Source organism: Phacochoerus africanus, chromosome 3 (assembly GCF_016906955.1).
Source record: "Phacochoerus africanus isolate WHEZ1 chromosome 3, ROS_Pafr_v1, whole genome shotgun sequence".
Lineage (NCBI taxonomy): Eukaryota > Metazoa > Chordata > Mammalia > Artiodactyla > Suidae > Phacochoerus > Phacochoerus africanus.
In genome coordinates this window covers 157,792,890-157,815,802 of record NC_062546.1, presented here as the reverse complement: position 1 = coordinate 157,815,802, position 22,913 = coordinate 157,792,890, and the positions used below count along the sequence as shown (strand labels likewise).

General features: G+C 32.4%; 1 protein-coding gene across 2 annotated transcripts in view; it reads left to right on the top strand.

Moving 5' to 3' along the window:
• Positions 1 to 1,211: 1,211 nt before the first annotated feature.
• Positions 1,212 to 22,913, top strand: part of CALCRL (calcitonin receptor like receptor) — a 94,003-nt gene continuing 72,301 nt past the window's right edge. The window contains exons 1-2 of one of the 2 annotated variants that reach the window (XM_047773036.1): positions 1,212 to 1,458; positions 20,435 to 20,502. The gene's annotated coding sequence lies outside the window, so the exon portion shown is untranslated. The remainder of the gene's footprint in view (positions 1,459 to 20,434; positions 20,503 to 22,913) is intronic. The other variant, XM_047773037.1, reaches the window with a different exon arrangement.

Here is a 22,913-nt window from a genome sequence, read left to right as displayed (position 1 = left end):
TAATTTACCTATATCTCAGTGCCTCCGACCTCAAATTTACTAAGAATTCAGTAATCATAATAATATCTATTTCTAAATATTACCTAATTTGTTGATTCAAAGTCTTAAAACTATAGGGGTTTTAGATGTTACCTGATAACATCTCTTCTAGTTTATAGATGAGAAAATTGATGCCTAGATAAATTAAGTGACATTTAGTGCTGTTTAGGTTTTAGAAATTATAGTTGTTGTATCTCACACATTTACCATATTGTCAAAAAAAGTGCATTTCAAATTTAAAACTTACTTTTCCTGAAAATTTCCAATGATTGATTAAACATTTAGAATAAAATTATGTTTTGAGACAAAACTTTTTCTAAAACATTAATGTTACATATTTTACATTGTTTCATAATTCATAAATTATCTGCATTTTTGTTAAGGCTATTTTGAGGTATAAGTATAATGGTATTAATTAGTTTTTAATTCCATAGGTGGCATGATTAAGTTAAATATTTTAAAATATATGCAATTACTTTAAATGTATACATATGTTCTCACAAAGTTATTTTCCCTAAAATGTATATTTATATATAATGAAAAAGTCATATATGTATATGTATATAAACAACACAAACACACACACAATGGTTTTGTTTATGACACATACACACATATTTATACCATGAACAAAACTAAAAAACAGCTTAAAAACTTACAGGATAGAGTTTCATCATTTAATTGTGGAAAACTGATTAGGAAATAGCTCTGATTATCAAGGATCCAAATTAATAAGAATTAGATCACAAAATTAATTTTGATGGAAAAATTTATTTTCCTGTATTCATTTGTGAAGAAAGACATGTTAGATAAAAAATTTTCTTGATGTTTTGTAAAATATAACTACACATACACACACACACATCCTAACTCCTTTAATTCTTTGAGCTGAATGCTATACTCAGATTTCCTTCAAATCATAGGCAGCTCTGTTTAGCAAGTTCTAACAGAACTCAGTCAAGGTGAAATCCAGCCAGCTTTTGCTGCTAACAATGTATTCATACATCATAGGATCTCCGTCTGTTCAGGCTGCTTCTTGCTCTTGTCTCAGAATAAGAAAGGAGTGCTGCTTTCCTGGGGTATGCCATTTGAGAAAGAAAGTAACCTAACACTAACTGCAGGCGGGGTCAGAGTGATGTAACAGGAAGCTCTGATGTTTCCCTTCTGCTGCTGAGCACATACAATGTGACAACCCTTCCAACCTACTCAGAACAACCCTCTCTCCAGCAGAGAGTGTCACCTCCTGTCTTGGGATCTTCAGGCTCTGCTAACTGGACCTCACCCTGCCTGCAGGATCACATTGCAAAGCTTTCACCCTTCCCCACCTTGCCTGGGGGTAAATTTCTTCTGCGGAATCTCAGAAAATCAAATTCCATCCTAAGACTATTTCACCAAGTATTTCCTTAGGAGCTGTGCTGGGTAAGTGCATTATTCAAAATAAATATATTTATTCAGAATTGTATTCTCACGTAGTTTGACAATGTTTCTACTATGGAATTTAGTGACACTGAAATTACTTGAAACAATTCTCATTTCACATGTTAGAAAAACGATAGCATATCACTCTAAGATGTACACTGTATTACTACTAGATTATGTTATGTACAGTGATAGTCTAGAAAATAAAACTAGCAAGTAATAAAACATCTAAACGGATTAAAAGGCATACTTCTGAAAAAATAATCAGGGAACAATGCCTTTTAAAATTAGCTCTACTATTAGCTAAGATTAAATTTTGACAGCTGGAAAACATTTTTCCCCTAGGAAACTTTAAATTTTCCATACAATTAGTACTCCAAAAAGGGGGTGAAAGAACAATTACTTATGGGGTCTCAGAGTCTCACTCATTCTGTAGTTAAACACAGTGGAGAATTAAAAGAAAAGTAATCACTTTGGATTTACTATATTTGTCTTCTATTTGCCTTTCACCTCTATTTATACATATATCTCTAACTATTGAACTAATGGAATTTTCATTGTTTGCTGTTGCCAGATGTATTTAAATCTTTCTTTTACTAACCCTGAACTGTTTCCGCTGTATTGGATCATGGGGTGGGCAGCAAAGGAAAAAACACACAACTACGATTCAGAATATGTTGATGTTTCTATATTAACTCTAATTTCAAAGTGTTACTTCCATTTGTCTGGTATCCCTCTGCAAGCTTGTTCGAGGAGGGTGTGATATTAAGACAACTGTGTATAAAGAAAAATAACAAAGGTTTCCCAAATGAGTATATCAGATTATTAAACAGAGAAAGTGTGTGTTAAAGAATTTCCAGAATCAAACACTGAAATATTGAGTTGAAACATCTGTTAATGCTTCTTTCAACAGTACAGACTGTCCTGGACAATTAAGAAACTAGTATCTCCTTAATAAGTTGTTGGTATAGACATATGAAAAATTTGTTGCTAAGAAAGATGAGATGTCAGATTTGGATTCAAATTATATTGACTGACATAATTCTAATCTATTTTCTCACCTAAAATGAAATTATACTCTGCAAAATGTCCTTCAGTGGAGAAAGCCTGTGCTTAATCACCCATAAACTGACACATTAATGATGGACTATCAACTCATTCTGAGTAATTCCTTCATAATTTTTTACTCAGTTTTTCCACAAATTTCTCCAAATAATGGAAACTTCAATTAAGTCTTATTTTTGTGATTCTTTAAAAATATTATGGCTGGCTTCCTATCTTCTGTCATTTATTAATTGTACTGAGTTCCCTGGCATGTTTGTAGAAATGGATAGTGTTTTTAGAATGTGACTTTGTAAATAGCCATTAAATAACTAGGGGAGGAAATGGAAAGAACACATTAAATGCCTCATCCAATGCCAGGGGTTAGTAACAAAAATTAAAATAGCATTACTTTTAATTTAGATAATTTTCTTAGGAGGTATTATAGTAATATCATATTTATAATAACAAAGTCCTCAAAATCTCTAGTCTTTAATTGCTAGCCAAAACCCCATAACTTTCTTGCATAATTTAATGTATTTTTTGTAACTATACTAGAGTATCATTTAGAATCTTTATTTTTAAAAAAATACTGTGGAAAAACATAAGACAATGAATATAGAGGGTTATTAGGCAAAGATAATATTTGAGAAAATAATTGGAAGTTTAAAACAAGAATTCATATTATTATATTCTACAGTTAATTTTCTTTAATGGAAAGAGGGTATCAGAGGATCAATGCATGCTTTCAGCCATAAAGAATTATTTTTCTGAATGTTATTACCCTATAGGATCATAAAATCAATGCACAGTCTCTAATGCCAGTTCTAAATATGCAAAATAAAACATAGAATTGAGAAACTACAGTGACTAATGTGATCTGAACTATACTTTACCTACAACATTCAGTTATCTTTAAGAACATGTTTTGGTTATTGCTACAAGTTCTTTTTTTCCCAATATATCTTGGCACACACTAAAATATCACTTTGTTAGTTAAAATGTGTAAGTTTTTAGAACATATGAGTATTCACTCACTTAGAAAAAAAGGAATAACAGAAAATTAAAAAGAAATTAGAACTAGGTCTGTAATTTTTTAAATTATGTTAAATGAATGGTCAAGGTGTATGTACTTTACTCACTGGTGATGCCTAGGACATACTGAAGTGTAAATAAGTCAACATCCTAGCGTACTTATGACAACCTTCACATTTACTTGGACATATTTTGCCATTATTTTATGCATAACACATATTTACTGCAGTGAAAAATTCAAAATAATATTAAGACAAGATGTTTACCTTATAAACTTATGTTAATATGGAAAAATTCTTTGGTAAACATGTAAAAACTAATCAGAATTCAGTTAATAGTATTACCACATCTTTCTGACTTAGATCATATTTGTGACCATTACCACAATATTTTGCTTTCAACCCTTATCTCCATGGTTAAAATTTGTTAGTTACTTATTTTTTAAGAATTGCTTTAGGGACTGCTATAGAAAAAGAACAAAATAATTTTTTAAAGATCAAACTATACATACACTAAACAAAACTTATTTCATATTCCATGTATGACTTTGAACACAGCTTCAAAACGTAATTCTTTGGAGTTATAATGACTATGGTGTCAACATTTCAGACAACAAATATGTTTAAAGAGGATTATTTGAAGCCATTCGCTTTAATTTTATCTTTGTTTAGGATTCAGAGAAGCTTTTAACTCATAAACATAAGACGTATCATTGCAACGATGTTAATGAAAGACACTCAAGGAGTCAATTTTGTAGCACCTCTTAGTTCTTGATCAGGCTACCAGATAATATTAGTTAAGATGGAAAATCAGTATACAACTATTTAAAATATTTGTCTATGTCTGATTTTGAAGTCCATGCATGAACTATATAAACATTTATAATTTATCAGGAAAGTTCTTTCTATTAAAGTGCTTCTACCATGCTGCATTATTAAGTTCAAGAAAACCTCTCATTTAATATCAGAAAATGTTCTAATGCAATTAGGTGGAAAATAAAAATATACCAGAAACTCAAAGTCTGTATATTAACGAGGCATTTTGTTCATTTTCTCATTTACTCACATGGACAACCATTCCTGCCCCAATTCTTTCATCAAGAGTAGTTATACAACTCAAAGTAAGTAGATAGTTTTCACACCTTAATTTTAATTTACCTACTTATAAATTTGTTCATAATTATGAAGATAGAAATTAATGTAAAATTGAAGAAATAATATGCATTTAATTATAAAATTCGGAATATAAATATTGAGGTAGTGTGATTTGAGAAAAAAGAACATATGATTAGATATATGATAATTAAATCAACAAACCTTTTTAAATAATAGGAAATACACTTTATACATCCTACTGCCATACCAATTTAAACAATTTCAATTTTCATCCTCAATAAATCCAGATTATTCTCATGTCCAATTAAGATTACAATATTACTCATTAAATCAGATTAGAGCAAATAATCTCTGCATTTTTCCATATTTGAATAAACTTAGTCAAATTGTTTTTTAATTAAATATATTATTTTACAAAAAATAAAAAATTTAATTTTAAAGACAGTAAAATTCTTATTAAAAAAATAAAATGGAATCATTGACTGTGAACTGAGTTAGGATCTATGTTTATTAGGTTACTAGTATTATTATCAGATTATAAGTTGCAAATATTTTCCTAGAACATGCTTCTTCCTTTATTTCCCTTTAAATTAATTTGTTTACTTACAAGAGATGGTATTATACAAAACTAACACACCAATATATTATTGTTTGCAAAAGTGGTCAAAAAGATATATTTACTTTTTAAATGTAAAATAAGTCAATCTTTTTCTTCCTTCATCATTTAATTAACTGTTTCATGTTTTCTACATTACTACCAATTAAAATGACAAAAAACTGATCTCAACCCAATATAAATTTAAATAAATAATTACCCAACTCAACCGTGCAGTAGTGAGGTTACATTTTATTGAGGTTCTTGGATGGAGCTCAATTTTCAATGAATAAGAGAAATCCTATTCATTTTAACTTAGAACATATTTTTAATTAAAAATGTTAATACGGCATAAGCTTTTGTATAAATCTGTTGTTATTTCTCTATTCAGGTTTAGGTTAACCTGAACTCAATTGTGCTTCTCATAAAACCACAGTGACTTGTGAGCATGTCATTTGGTTTATTAAATGGCAGTGATATAATGAAAGAACAGCTAGTTGGTTGACAAGGTGCCCCTCTCCTTCCAGTTTAGTCAGCTGGAAGGTCATTAGCATATTCATGAGCATACAAGCTTGGTTTTATCAAACAAAACTAAGGTAAATTTGTCTTATATCCAAGCACTGATTTCACACATTTTTCAAATGAGTGTTAATTTGAACTCATAACCATACGTTAACCTGAGACCAATTATTATGCAGATATTTGTGCATGAACCTCAATCTTGCTTCTCTTCCAATAATATGAAGGGAATATTGGAACTTTGGTAAGTACTATATACAAATAAATAATGTTTTAACCAAAAATAAGGAGGATTAAAACTATGGGAAAAAAACACCATCAATGCGAAACTCGATTTTTAAAAACTTCTGCTATTTTCAAATATGAGGCAAAATAGGAGATTCGTTAATGCAAGTCTAGTATTAGGGTAACATTTAAATATTTTGCTAATCAATTTACTATATCTTCCTAAAAATTTTATGTTCATTGAAATGTTTTGGTTTTAAAACTTTTTTTAGGACATGCCAATAAATGTTATTAGCTAGGACAGCAAATAGAACTTATGGATTTGTGTTTTAGAAATTTATATATAGCCACTGGTGCAGCCCTAAAAAGCCAAAAAAGACTGTTAAAATAGATAACAAGGACCTACTGTATAGCACAAGGAGGTGTACTCAATGTTCTGTAATAACCTATATGAGAAAATAGAATGAATATATTTATATATATAACTGATTCACTTTGCTGTACACCTGAAGCTAATATATTCTAAATCAATAATACCTCAACAAAATTTTTAAAAAAGAAAAAAAATTATACATAGTTGTTTTTCAAAGCAATTTCTTGGAATGGAGTACATTTTAGACAGCAGTCATATCATGTATAGTAAGGACATTGCTTCATTTTAAATGTGTGAAACAGAATTTTGTTAAACTCCCAGTTAACTAACTAAAATACCTTGGCATTGTCAGGTTTACTTGTATAAATATACGTATTTATATATACTTTGTCAGCCTTACTTTCTGGTCCTTGACATTGTTAGATGAAGATGCATTATCAGATGAGGATGCATTATTAGATGAAGGATGCATTATTGGATGCACCTATCTTAATATCCCTGAGGGACAAATAACTTTTTGTTTTTTGCCTCAAACAGGAAAGTCTGCCTTCCCTGCTGCAGCGCTCCCTCCAGAAGTCAGCAGTAGGTGGAAGTCAGCAGTGGGTGGATCTGTCCACGCAGCACTCACACAAGAGAACCCCTTTTTAAAAGGTGGCTTGCTGCTGCTGATTTACCTAATTTATTTGAGGGTTTGCCATATACATTACTAATTACTTATGTATAAACTATTAATCTTCCCCAAAGCCCTAGGAAATATTATCTTTGTTTGCAGATAAGAAACTCCAAAACCAAGGCACAGAGCTCCTAAGTAATGTGCCCAAGATCACATGGCTATCAGATTACAGAGCCAGGAGTTAAATCCTGGCCCATGCTCTGCTTCCCTTTCCAGTTGGTGGCTGGTACTTATCATCCCTTGTGCAAAGGGATGCTATTCTCAGAACCTTAGGTTAAGTGTAAAATGAATTAAAATTACTTTGAAACAGTAATAGAGTAAATAATCTTAGATTTCCAGGTTAGTGTGTGAATTTAATTTTTTAAATTGTTTTTGTTTCCGACTTATCAATTGCAGAAACAAAAACTAAAACACCACAGTTGAGACATGAGCTATATTACAGAAGTTCAGCTTAATGGAATTTGGCTTCAGGTCATTCACATATGAAACCAAACTTCACCACTTCTTAGTTCACCTTTCTCTTCTATAAAATGGAAATGATAATCATAATGCTTTATAAGGTTTTCTAAGGAATCCAAGGCAAATGATCACCATTGACAAAGCTCTGGTTTTTACATGCATTGACATTGTTTAGCACAGCACATGGCACCTAGCTGGTATGCACCACATTTTAGTGCTTGGTATAAGTCTTTTGTGAACAAGACTGAGGACATAACTTGTTTCTATGCAAAGCTCATTCCAAACAGTCAGCATATAGACAATCAGACTACAGCTTCTTCATGGGACAGGTAGAGTGAACAAGCATGATTTGTAATCAGTTTTTAGACTGATTACACTTCTGTCATCATATAATACATGTCAGAACCTAATAAAACTGACATTGTTAATCACCATTTCTATAGAACTTGAGTACTTAAAACATGTTTTTATACTAAGAATTTTAAAGGTAAATTAAACAGAAATTACTGCTTTTTTTCTTTATTTTACACATGAAGCCCAATGAAGAACATTGTGTTTCCCAAGGCAAATGATCACCATTGACAAAGCTCTGGTTTTTACATGTATCTACTGTGACTCCGAATCCTATTTTGTTGCACTATTGTGTATTATCTATTATTAGATCTCTTATTACTGATGTAACACAAAGTTGAATAAGAATAATGATCCAAATTTAAATGCAATCTCTTCTAACATAATACAAGAAAATTGATTTATGTTACTTATGTGGATTTTATGGAAGATGGTACATTAGAGATAAATTTAGATATATGTCAAGAAAGTTTTAGCTTTGGCTACTTACAGCAGCTATAGAAAATCAAAATTTAAGGAATAGTTAGGATGATTAAATTAAACTTGTAGGGCTCCAAGTTTTTGGTGGTTATTTTGTAAAAAATGTCTTTATTTCAGGGACTTACTACTGCCTAACTGTAGTCACTTATATTCTCTTATGTATATTTCAAAAAAAATATGATGAAAGAGTACCTGTGCAATAGGATGGTGAACATTCACTTAGGTTTTAGTTTAAGATAATTTATTCTAAAAATATGTTTTTGAATATTTTTTTAATTATAGCCCACATTGAGAATAAAATGAAAACTATAAATTCTTTCTCCAGAACAAAACAAAATAATCTACAATCATAGGGACTCACAATTTCCATATAGTTGTATCAGTTTCATGGGATCTACCTTTTTGATGGATCTATTAAGAGTTCTTGGATTCTCATTTATGAAATTTTCTAATTCAAATGGTGATTTTTCTTCTAGAATGAGGTAAATTATATGTACATGTTTTTCAGCTACATCAGATATTAAAATATCTAAGAACTCAAAAAATAGACATGAACATCAGAAACCAATGGCCTATAAGATTATTTCCATCAACAAGAGGGCAATACTACAGGTCTCTAGGAAAAAACTACACAGCAGATAGAATCTGTAGTTTGTAATTTTCTGTCTTCTCTCTGTACACTTCTTTCACTAAGTTTCTACACCTAGACCTACCTAACCCTTACCTTCCTCTAAACCAAACACCCAATAGCTACTTTCTGGGCTCAGATGTTCAAGAGTAGCACTGGAAAAAAATTCTTTCTTCTTTGGGAAACCTCAGTGTTTATTCTTAAAGTCTTCAATTGATTGGATGAGGCCCACACATATTATCAAGGGTAATCTTTGCTTAAAAGTCAATTGATCATAGATGTCAATCATATCTCCAAAATACTTTCAGAGCAACATCTAGACTAGAGTTTGAGTAAACAACTGGGAACCAGGGCCTAAGCAAGTTAACACAAAAAAAATTAATCACCATTACTAGTTAGGGAGATTCATCCATATTTGCTCTTTTTATTCATAATTATTTAGAATTTAAGATTTGAGAAATTCTTTTAAAAAATTCCTTCTGGAATAACTGGAATTATAGTGAATTCACTAGTTAAATTGATAAGTACTGACATCTTAATATTGTCATTCAACCATGAGCACAGTACATACTCTTCAGTTACTCAGGACTTTTTTTGGGGGGGTGGGTAGGAGGTAGAAGGGGAGCAGTCTGATGTTGAGGATATATTTTAAAGAAATGTATTATAAATGGAGGAGGGTAAAGAGGTATAAAAGGAAATAAGATTTCTACATTTTTTTAAAAAGGTAGCATGATTTCCTCTACATAATCCACTAGGACCTCCAGAATTGCTCTTCCTCTTATCAAGTTAAAATATATTCTCATTGCAATATCTTTTATTGAGGAAATTTCCATTCACATCAGAGTTTAATCTGTCAGAGATCAGTTGTAGGCTAACTCAATGCCTATGCCATTATTTCTACTAAGGGTGCAAGGGTTAAACAGCATAATCCTTAGTTCAGCAAGCACTCACAATGTGCCAGGCACTAGGTTGGATGTTAAAGGTAAACAAGACAGGACCCCAGCTCTGGACAACATCAGCTCCACCTCTGTGCATTGTAAGACGGCACTGATTAAAGCACCTATGAACTCTTACCCTATACTGCCAGCTGCCACTTTATTTTTCATCTTGTCATAAAATCAGGACTGAATAATTTAACTAGAGTGTTTTCTAAAATGACAAAACCTGATAGGTCAGATATTTTATGCATATATTTATAATATTTGGGAAACTTTGGATTATATATAAAACATTTTTTAAAAACCTGAAATAAAGAACAATCTAATAAGTTCTTAGCTCACAATAGTATGTTCTTTGGTTAAGATTCTGAAATACCGTCTTTTCAACTGCTTCTAATTTAACTGTGATCGTACAGATTTTAACAGAGATTTCCTAACCTCTAAATCCACCACAAATGTCATGGTTATATATGAGAAATTGTTCATTTTTCAGACAAAAAGAATGTGGTAAAAGAAAGTGATATTCTTAAGAATAAAGCTTTGAAGAATGTTTGGTTTCATTAATTTGAACAGGAAGGCCTTCAAGTGAAAGATGAGAAAGTTTTAAGGTCTAGAACAAACTGACAGGGGTGAAACCCATAAAATGATTTTCCTATATATTGCTTCATATTTTAATTACTAGAAGTCTTCACATGAATTAATTAAATTCCTTAATTATATGCTTTCCTGAAGGATTTCCTGTATGTGTTCCATGTTATCAGTTCAAAAATTATTAGAAGATTTACTAAGTCTTTTGATCATAAAATTAATATATGTCCATATTTAATGAACCAGATCCCAGCCTACTTCCTTCAAAACAAATATACCAAAATCAAAGAGTTTATATTAGAATTTTGGTGTAACTCAAACATCCTTCAAAAATCCACTAATTGTGTAAATTTTCAAATTACCCCTGAATGCTGTTTGTTTACTAAGTTGTCGACAACTCCAGTACCATAAAAGACTTCATATTTAAGTTTACAAATTCTTAACTTTCTCAGTTATAGTACTATACATACCATAAAAGACTACATGTTCAACACTTTTAATGTTATATGTTGTTTCTGAAGCTAGAAGCTAGAATAAGCTAAATTAATCTAGTTAATGGGATCCTAACTTAGAAATAGAAGACTCCAGCTCAGTGTGTCCTCAGAAGGTTTCATTAAGTGTAACTATGATGTGGGTCTTGAAATAGCATGTGCTTTTTAAAAAAGTTAGATTTTTACACTAAGACAACACTCTACTCCTGATTATCAAATATCATTTAGACTTCAAGGATTGTCTGACATCCTGGTCTATGTTTTTCTTCCCCACATAATTGCCTAATTTTAATATCACAGAAGGGAAATGGTCTGCAAATACAATGTGTAACTTCTTCTATCTGGAAAGTTATCACAGTCAATCTATTCCAATTTGAATAAATCTTTGGAATAAAGTTTGTAAGAAACAATAAAGATCTCTATATATGTTTATTGATATAAAATTATAATAAGAATTAATAAAGGAATACTTATTTTAATGAATTAACTAAGAAACTTTCTAAGTTTATTGTCTCCTCTCCCCTACTCTTAACAACATATGCATCATTATAGCACCTGAATATGAAATAAAATACTAATCGTTATTGTGGGCTTGTACTTCTTGGATTCTGGATTTTAGTAACTTGTCTTCCTTTTATTGAGTCTTTCACCTCCAGATAAGTTTACTTCTTGCTAGTATTTCTGATATCAGATTGGCATAAATTTAAGGGAAGGTAAATACATTATTTAAAAGAATATTAAAATATATCTGAGTTTCTTTCAATGAGCATAGAATGCTTTTCTCCCAGATATCCATATGCCTAAGTCCCTCTCCTCCGTGTAGTCTTTGCTCAGATTAAAAAAAAAAAAAAAAACCTTTTTACGGAGCCCAAGCTAATCAATCACTATTTAAAATCAACCTACACCTATACCACCACAGCCATTTTGGTCATCTTTATTTTAGCATGTCCTTGATTTTTCCCCTAACTCTGATCACCTTGCAACAAACCATAATTTATGTATTTTCTGTTATTACTTATTTTCTGTCTATGCCACTAACATGTAAGCTCTACAAGTGCAAGCACTTACATATTTTCCCTACTAACATATGCTAAACATTTAGATAAAGTGCCTGCTATAGTAAGTGCCTAAAAATTGTTTCGTAAATGATTAAATGAATGAACATGTTTATACCAGTCTCCACAGAAAACTAGATAGTGCCTGTGATTTTGTATGCAGCACACAGCAGATGTCAGAGCTGAAATTCTGAAGGTATTAGAATCACTACACATTGTGAAAGAGAAAATATTCAGAAACCAATTACCATTTTATTATTCTTAGGTCAACCTAATATTTATCCCTTCACTGTCTTTGTAAAAGAAAATAAATTAATGAAGATGCTTGCTGTAATGTTTAGTGTTCAGGTTTCACTGAATTCCAAGGTGTGACCTTTCAAACTGGAGTAAATGAGAAGGCTGCTCAGTATTTTAACACAAAATGTTGAAGCATTTCCCCAAATGGCCAAACAATGGCTGAAATTGGCAGAATTTCTTGTTGAAACTGGCAGACTTGCCCACTGTTGCCTCCTAACAAAGTCTTACTCCATTACTTATTGCCTTTTTGGACAATAGCACTAAAAAAGTCTATAGAAGGAGGGAAAAAAAAAGAACATATTGAAACTGAAAGAAAGTAAATCCATTTTTTTAAAAAGCATGTATGGTAGACTACAAATTCTGTTTAACTGCCAAAAAATTATACCTCTCTTTGATAGTTGATGAGTTACATGTTTGTAAATGTATAATTTATCAAGCTTTTAAATTTTGCTTTATAAATATTTAAAGATAATTCTAAAAAGAATGCCAATGTCAATACCCTTTCATTATTTTACAGTTTTGGAAGTTTTCTGAACTTAAAGCTAAAGGACCGTTTCATAAATTAAAATATATATTTGTCTTTAAATAAAATCATGATTTGTTTGAAAGCCACATGATGATTTTCACAAAATAGACCTTTCAAATTGACAAAACTCATAAGTTATAAGAATACTTTTCTAATTTATATTCTCCATATGTTTGGGATTCATATAGCTGACTTTATGTTCTTTTAAAACAGGTGTTAATTGTTCATTCACCTAGAAATATCATAATCAAGCTTTTTTTCTTCTGAGGTAATAATGTATATCATTCATGGAAATAATATGTATATAAAATGTGTTGAGGTTGTAATTTTACTATGCTTCCACATATTACCTAAAAACACACGTACTGGAATTTAAATTATGAGCAATAAACTAGTTTGTATTAAACAACTCTCTGTCCTCAATGAAGTGTTGCTTAAAACATAAAAGTGAGTTGTAAAATAACTTCCTCTTTAAGTGTTTTTGAACTTTCTGACTTTAATGTGGTATTATCTACTGGTATACTTATAATAAAGTTACTATTATAAAACATAAATGTTAATCATGCCCTAACAAAAGCTGTATTTTGTTTTAAGAATTAATCTACATTCAATTCATTTCTAGTATATTTATATGAAACATAACAATCCAATATTCTACAACACACTTTCTTTGTTCCAAGGAGCTTAAAATAGACAATAGTAATAATAATAAAGCTGAAACCAACAATAATTTTAGGAGACAAAAAGGTGACCATTTCTAATCTAGAAGGGCTTGATAAAATGATAGAAAGGGCCCTTAAACATTACATAATAAAAGCCTTGATAGAATTTGCAGTTTAAATGCTTTGTACTTAAAATTGGAGTGCAAAAATAACTAATTTCTCACAGTGAGCAGAGACACTTCATACTTTCTCAAGCTAATATCAGTACCTACAGTGACAAATGGGTGCTCCCAGTAGTCCTGTTCAGAAAAAGGCGATGCCAAAATATTTGTCTACTCTCATCTAGATTCAGCAGAGGTACCATATATTCATGAGAGTCTTTTCTAATAGAGTGCTACTAGTAGGATGAAAAGGCTGTTTTGAAATCTGAATAATCATCAATACTAAATTAAATTTAAATAAATTGATGCCAACCTAAGAGTTTCACTAATTATTATAAGTGACTCTTCATTGCATATTGACTTAAGGGCATAGAACAAAATTCATGTCTTTTCTAGTAAGTAGTTCTTCAGTTTTTGTTTATAATGGATCACCTTGACTATGTTAAATATCCCTAGTCCAAAGGTGGGGCTTGCTAGCCTATAGCATGGAATATGACTGTAAATAGATTTTGTAATTCATGATGTTGCCCACAAAAAAATGTTATCAGCAATTCTCTGATTATTTCTGTTTTAACAAATTCCTCTTATTCATGAGATCCTAACCTCATCTGTATCTAAAGGAGTGGATGTGCTCTCCTTCTTCACAAAGATCATATTTTTTAACTTCCTGTTTTTAAACATTTAACTTAAACATTTTACAAACCCGAAACTTTTCTCCCTTGGAATAAACCCAGGTCAAGTCTGGTGACAGTGTCTTGGCAAATGGCAAGGTGAAAGTTTTAGAGATTCAACCAGAAGTTGATGAAACTAGAAACGAAAGGAGCAAGATTAGAGAGTTAAAAACTAATCAGGAAGACAGAGAACAGAAAAGATACTGAAAAATTCTCATGTAGACACTAAATATATATGACCGTAACAATGTAATTAGCTTAGTGATTACCGCTTACTGACTCAAAAAACTAATATAAAGTCAGAATGACAGATGGGATTTGTAAGTAAAAGAAACCAGCAAAACAAAAGGGGAGTGAACAGAATAGAGAAGAAAAGAGGGAGAAGATAAAAGGAGAGGCTATAAAAGAAGATAAATTGGTTCAGTATGACATTTTATTTGCCAGAAAGGTTAGGAAATAAAAATCTAGCACTGAACTGCATCAGTTAAGATGTAGAGATGCTTTGAATGCATGGATACAGACACAGAGTTAGTGTACAAATAAATGCCTTCCAGCTACCTGGTCTAACAGTTTGGTTAGGAAAAACACTGATCTGCTCTTTTCTTTGAGGAATGAGCTTGAATGTTGTGTTATTCTTTCTGATAAGAGGTGAAGAGTGTTTATGAAAAAGTTGTGAAAGCAAATCTCACCTCTTAGGTGTAAACTTGTTCTAAGACTTGGGCCCAACTGGTCAAGATAATGACTCTACTCTAACATATGGAGAGTTCATGGCACCTAACCTACTAGGAAATCTTAGTCTGTCTAGGAGGTAGCCCTGAAATTGGGCTACATTAATCATACCACATTTAAAATAGCCAAACTTGTTTGGTTCGTTGCAAATCTCTTGGTTCCTTCCAAACCTACCAAAACAATCTGGGATGGCTCACCGTACAGAGGGAGATGATGCTTAAATGAGCCCTATGTCCTGCTGAACTCTGGATATTGTGAGACTAAGAGATGATAACATGATTAGGTTCAAATTTACAATAACAAAATAAGAGTAAACATGGCACATGTTTAAATCAAATGATTCTCTAAGCAATGAAATAATAAGTACAAATTCACCTTGAACCACATATAAATAACAAGACATATTTTGCTTTCCCTTTTAACTCTGGCTTCGAGAATTAATAGTTTTGTGCTTTGAGGGGCACATTTTCCATATCTGAACCATATCTTTGAACTTTTAAGTTCAAAGTTCCATATCATTGAACTTTTAATTCAAAGTCTTAGGAACTTGGTAATAATCCAAAATACAACTTTACTGACCCTTTCCTTTTTCTCTGGACTCAGGGGTAAATACACACACACACACACACACACACACACACACACACACACACACATATACATTGATTCACAAGTTGTTCATCATTGGTGTTTAAAAATTCCCTCCATATAACTAAGAAATGAACATAAAATCAAATAGAATTCAGACACCTAAATCATATTTGTCAAAGTGTTTAAATTGTGCATATACCTGCAAAATCTTAAAAGGGGTCTAATCTTAACAATATTCTGACAAAGGGAAGTAAACTTTAAAATTGGATCAGTAACATGTGAGCCATCTCCATATCCCATCTGATCTTCCAAACCTATCTGAAATGCACTGCATTATATATATTTTGATCTGTAGAGCCACAACAAGTACATGATTCCAAGGTAAGGAATCATACATACTCTGCACACTGTCCTATGAAAGCTTTCTATACTTTAAAGTTTTCGTGCATATAAAAGATTATTGAAATATACTCTTTATTTTTTTTATTTTTTTATTTTTTTGTCTTTTTGCTATTTCTTTGGGCCGCTCCTGCGGCATATGGAGGTTCCCAGGCTAGGGGTCGAATCGGAGCTATAGCCACCGACCTACGCCAGAGCCACAGCAACGCAGGATCTGAGCCGCATCTGCAACCTACACCACAGCTCACGGCAACGCCAGATCGTTAACCCACTGAGCAAGGGCAGGGACTGAACCCGCAACCTCATGGTTCCTAGTCAGATTCGTTAACCACTGCGCCACGACGGGAACTCCTGAAATATACTCTTTAAATAAATAGATGCCTGTATATCTAGAATCCATCTTGTCCATCATGTTCCTCCTTGATTATATCACACATAATGCCCCCTAGAAGTAAACCATTAGCCTAAACTTGTGCTAGTCATTCTCTTGCTTTATTTTTTTGCCTTGAATATATACATATATAGATCTGTATATGTATACGTATTTCTAGGCAATGACTGTTTAGTTTTCTGTTTTTATTTTTACTTTTATAAAAGTATAATCCTTGTGAATATATGAATTTAGTCTTTGGAGATAAGCTTCTTTCATTCAGCCTTATGTTCTGGAGATGCATCAGTGTTAATGTGTATAATTATGGTTGTTTCTTTTCTCTGCTGCAATGTCCCCTGCTGAGGGACATTCAAATTTCTTCTACCATTTTGCTGTTACAAACAATGAAACAATGAATATATTTTTAAAACATATTTCCTGGTACACATGTGTTTGAGTTTCTTTAGGGAATATATTTACCAGTGGCATTTCGGGATTTTAGCAATTCAAAGTACTCCTACAAATTTATACCCCCACCAACAGTGTGTGAGGTTTCCATTGCACCACATCCTTTCTAATACATTGTATTACTGTCAAACTTTGTAATTTTTGCCAGTCTGGCGGGTGTAACATAATATCTCATTGTGGTTTTAATTTGCATTGCCATGATTGTGAATCACAGCAAATTTATATGTAAAACAAATTAAAATTTTCCTCTGAAACATTTGTTTCTAATTGGGTAACAGTGACTTATTGTAGAATTACAGTTAGACCACTTTTTGCATATAATTATTTAAGAAAAGGACTAATTATTTTTGGTTAGGTGGTCTAGGGAAAAGAAAGATTGTTCTATTGCTTTTAAAACTGGTAATGTATGAATGGCATTTCTCAACATGAACAAGAACTGCAGATTGATAAGACCTAGAATCACATCCAAAGTCTCCATTTCCTTTTATCCTTTTATTCAAAAACCCCATCAAAATTCTTTTTTTTTTTCCTGCACTCACAGCATATGGAATTCCTGGGCCAGAAATTGAATCTGAGCCACAGCTCCAACCTACAACCCAGCTGCAGCAACACTGTGCTGTTGCAGAGACAACTCTGGATCCTTAACCTGCTGTGCCACAGCAGGAAATCCTCATCGTTAAAAATAAAGAGGAAGAAAATAAATAATTCCATTCAGATACATGTGTCCTTTTTGAAAAATAGACTATTTTTAGAGCAGTTTTAGATTCATATAAAAATTGAGTAGAAGGTTAAAGATTTTCCATGTAGCTCCAGTCCCCATCCTCCCTGTTATTAACAACTCCCACCAAAAGTAGTACATTTGCTACAACTGATGATTCTATATTGATACATCATGCCCACCCAAAATACAGCAGGATTCACTGTTAGTACTGTGCATTCTATGAGTTAGGACAAATGTATAATGACCTATATTGTGTGTTCTTTATAATATTTTGAATATTTTAAATCATTTGTGGAGCTTAAAAGTCTCCTGAAAGAGATAATGACTACTGTTGTAAAAATTACTTCTTATACATAAAAATATCATAGAAAGCACTGGAGTTAGGGTCTTTTATGTAATTCTACTTGATTGCTTTTATACCTAGTAGCTGAATTTAACTAATATGTTTCTTCAAGATTCTGATTTCTCCTTACGTTTGCATTTTTTTCTTTTATTTTGATTGTTGTACTTCACTACGACGGCATTACATCAAGAAAGTTTATCCAGTACTCTTATGTAATATATTTATTTTCTGTGTTTTTAAGGTTTAGTTGATTTGGATTTTTTTTTTTTTTTTTTTTGCTTTTTAGGGCCACACCCATGACATATCAAGGTTCCTAGGCTAGGAGTCAAATCAGAGCTACAGCTGCTGGCCTATACCACAGCCACACAGGCTCCAACCAAGTCTGTGACCTACACCACAGTTCACGGCAACGCTGGATCCTTAACCCACTGAGCGAGGCCAGGGATCGAACCTGCAACCTTATTGCTCCTAGTCGGATTTGTTTCTGCTGTGCCATGACAGAAACTCCTGGATTTCATTGTTTAATCACTTTAGCCAGTAGTGTTACTTGCACAAAATTAGCTTTCTTTTGAGTTTTCTCTAGGTATCTCTATCACTTTCCTTAAGGCTTTAAAATATTTTCTCTTTATATCTTCTCCTCTTGGACATTAATCTATTTTTTGGTACTACAGATAATCTTATTTGGTACTACAGATAATCCACTTTCAGAGGAAAGTGGAAGACCATGCTGACATATACATGATATTTTATTAATATGTCCAATGCATATACAAACCAAAACTAACTCATCAATAAATCTTCTGATAGCCAGACATAATCTCAGACATATTTGTTTTCTACTTATTCCCTATCACCAAAAGGGTGGAAAGATTCTTTCACAGCATTTTCAGCTGAGGTGAAAAATGAAATTTCTAGAACCATGCAGAAAAAAAATAGAACAAAAATGCCCTATGCTCATGTCTATTTCTAGTGGCATTTTCTAGCAAGTTGGGAAAATATTCAAAGTAAATTTCAACTTTGAACTTTGTGAATTCCATATGAATGCTAGCAAAGCCTGAGACTGACAAGAGTTTATTTATTCTAAAATAGCTTTTAGAAAAATCCAGATTCTAAATGTGTTCGGTGTGTTTGTTGATGTAAAAATACACATCTCTTTAATACAATCTCTTCAATATGACACATCATGATCTTAATTGCAACATATACTAGACAGTTTATAATATATAATAAATTATTAAAATATGTGAAGGTATAAAAACTTACAATGCAAATTTACAAAGTAATTCAAAACTTTTTTTTATTTATAAAAAAAGATTCAATTACAGAAACTGCTTTTAACATAAGCCTTATTTATTTATTTTTTTTTTTAGGGCCACATCAGTGGTATATGGACATTCCCAGGCTAGGGGTCTAGGAGTCAAATTGGAGTTTGAGCTGCCAATCTACGTCATAGCCACAGAAATGCTGCATCCAAGCCGCATCTGCAACCTACACCATAGCTCACCGCAATGCCAGATGCTTAATCCACTGAGTGAGGCCGGGGATTGAACCCATGTCCTCATGGATATTAGTCTGGTTCATTATTGGTGAGCCACAATAGCAACTCCAGCATAGCTTTCTTAATGCTTTCAGGTTTTCATGTAAAGATCCCTAGTGACTTCATAGAAATCCTTGACGATAATTCAGAAATTATTGTTAGAAGACACAGCAAATCAGTGATTCATAAGAGCAAGTTTAATCAAAGCTTCTCAATCACAATATGAGCTAATGGAGCTAAACAATCCTCAAATGCAAATTTGACATTTTTGAAATTCTACAGGTCCAGATAGTACTGTGTAAATGCAAGGCAAGGTAAACTAGCTATATCTTGCTTTTAACATTAGTTTGAGTCTGGAGACTTTTTGCTTGCTTAAACTCTTTTAACAGTGGATAAAACTCACTTGTTAGTGATACCCTATGTTTAAGGAGGCTAACTCTCATTACTGACATGATCTAGCCTCTGTCTTCCTCTTTGTCAAGATCTGTGTTCCCTGATTCCCTCCACTTTGATCAGTTGTCCAAGATCTTTATGTACTCTGAACCAGAGATGTCATTCCTTCTCAGAACCAGTTGACCAAGTCATCCTTTCTTCTAGGAACAACATCATTCTCCTGAATATTCAGGGCATCCACCTCTTGCTAGTGCTAAGGTCTTGAACAACAGAAACCATCCTCCATGCTCATGCTCCTTGAAATCTTCATTCTTAAGACATAAGTTCTAAGAACAAAGTTGTTGATTACTTTCACATTAGCATGTTGGCAACCTAAATGTGCCTGATACAACTCCTCCCAACTTCTTTTTAACTGAAACACTTAAAATATATACATTAGTGATTTACAAAAACCACACTAGCACATAAGTTTAAGGTCTATAAAATCCCACTAGAGACTAATAATATTACCAAATTCACAGGAATGTTCTCTTGTCATCCAGGGTCCTACGATGATACACCAACCACTTGTGCTACCACCTGTCAAAACTATGGATGGCCCTACTTTCAGGTACTGAATATGAATATATTACAAAAGAACATTCATGACTTAATAAAAGTAGTATGTTGGATTTCCAATGAAGTTGAGGATAATATGAACATGTTAATAATCATACAAAAGATTTCACAAAATGATACATAATATAAATCCAAATAAATTCTGAATCATGGAAAGCTTTTGAAAGGCAACCTAATGAAATACTGAAAAATGTGGATTTATGGATAACTTTCAGATAACTTTTAAAGTCATTTCCTTGAGACCTTTGGGTATGAATTTATCCCTCATGATTTTTTATTTTCCCCTTGGTCAGAGGACTGGAAGTATTAATTTGACTGGATCTTAATAGATTTATTAATATTAGTAATTTTGTAATATTAACCACAATCATCACACATAAAATACACACATATATAATGTCTGTGGCTAATGTTATTATACCTATATATGTTTTTACATACACACATTTAGAAAACATATTATGTTTAATGTAAAAAATAATAGGTCTAGGTTGCTCTTTTGAACTGAATTCTTTCCCTCTGTAGAGTTTTGTTTTCTGATTCACATAGTCACCATTATGTTATATTCTGATAAATAGCTGCAAAACTTTCCCATAATTTGGACATAAGAGTATATCATTTATAAATAAGGGAACAAGAAAATGGGGGGTGGTGAGCTGAATTGAACATTTAAGTTGCTCTCTATACTATTTTTAGAACTCTTCTGGCAAACAGTTTCAATTTCAATCCTGGGCATTAATTTCAAGCTTCAGGGGCACTGGTGCTTCCAAAAAGATTACTGCTACAGAGAGATGTGTCTCCTGATTTATATTTAGTATTACAGTTCCATATCAGATATTAATTATGTAATTATTACACCTCATATCCTCCTTCCTGACAAAATTAAAGTAGCTTTCCTGTCCTCACTTATTTTTAGACTGCAAAGTATTTAACAATTCAATCATGTATCATCTTAGTAAACTATAATGCAGTTAATGAAAAATGGAGGCTACTGAATTATTTTATCTTAAATTCAAAGCCAAGTGATTTAATTCCTTCTTCTGAGTTTTAAATTCCCAAGTCATTCTGCTGGGCCCAAAAATAGGACCTCTATAATTATTCTTTGTCCCACAGCCATGTCTTTGGGAACTCATCATTGTTGTTCTGTCCTTTTATGTGTCAGCTTCCTTTGCACATTACATCTTATATGACTCACTGTTCCTTAGAGCAAGGATTGAATGCTCAAAATGCCTACTTATATCTGACAGCTGGATTTTTCTTCCTGAAATTTTTTTATGTGAAGTGGTGCCAGATCAATTTTTATAAAGCCCTGATTTTGCTTATTGAAGACATAAAAAAGCATAAAATGGAAGGAGATTCACTTACTAGGCTAAAACTGATTTTAACTTCCACTATTTGTGAATACCCGTCATCTTCATGTGGAATTTAAGAGGATTGCACACTATTTTTTTAAGTGTCTTTCCAAGTTATGAATTCTCATGTATATTGGATGGTTTGAAGGGGATAAATTGGAAATAGCTTGAAAATGAAAGGTCCTAATTTAAACTGCCTTCTATTCATTAAATTGATCTCTGACTTGAAGCATACTGGTAAGATTTTTCATGAGATGTTAGTAGGCTAACGGTAATTTTTAAATTTTTATTTCTAACAAGTAGAGTTTCGTGTATATATGTATTTAAATTCTAGAAAGAAATAGGATGAAAAATGATCTCTAGAGAAATTTAAAAATATAGCTGAGAGGAGCTCCTGTACAAAGGAATCGGCAGAGTCTTGGGAGAGCTGAGATGCAGGTTTGATCCCGGCACAGCACAGTGGGTTAGAATCTAGATGTTGATGCAGCTGAGGCTTGGATCTGATCCCTGGCCTGGGAAGCTCCATATGATGTAGGGTGGCCAAAAATATATATATATCTATAGATATATATCTGAGGAACCAGTATTCAGGTTTCTATATTAGTTAGACTCACATGTGGTTTAATTTTAACCTAATAAAAGAAGCATAGAACTGAGACTTGGTACATGAAACTCCTATTCTTAGCTCATCTACCACTGCTGGGGGATATGAGGCAAATCACTAAACTCTCTTGAACTCTCACCTTTTTATTATTATTATTATTATTATTATTATTATTATTATTAGGGCTGCACCTGCAGCATATGTAAGTTCCCAGGCTGGGGTCATCAGAGCCGCAGACAATGGCCTACAGAGCAACACGGGATCTGAGTGGCTTCTGCAGCCTATACCACAGCTCACAGCAATGCAGGATCCTTAACCCACTGATCAAGGCCAGGGATGGAACCTGCATCCTCATGGACACTTGTCAGTTTAGTAACCCGCTGAGCCGCAATGGGCACTCCCCCACCTTTTAAATCTGTAAAATGAGCAGGTTACACTTTGAAACTT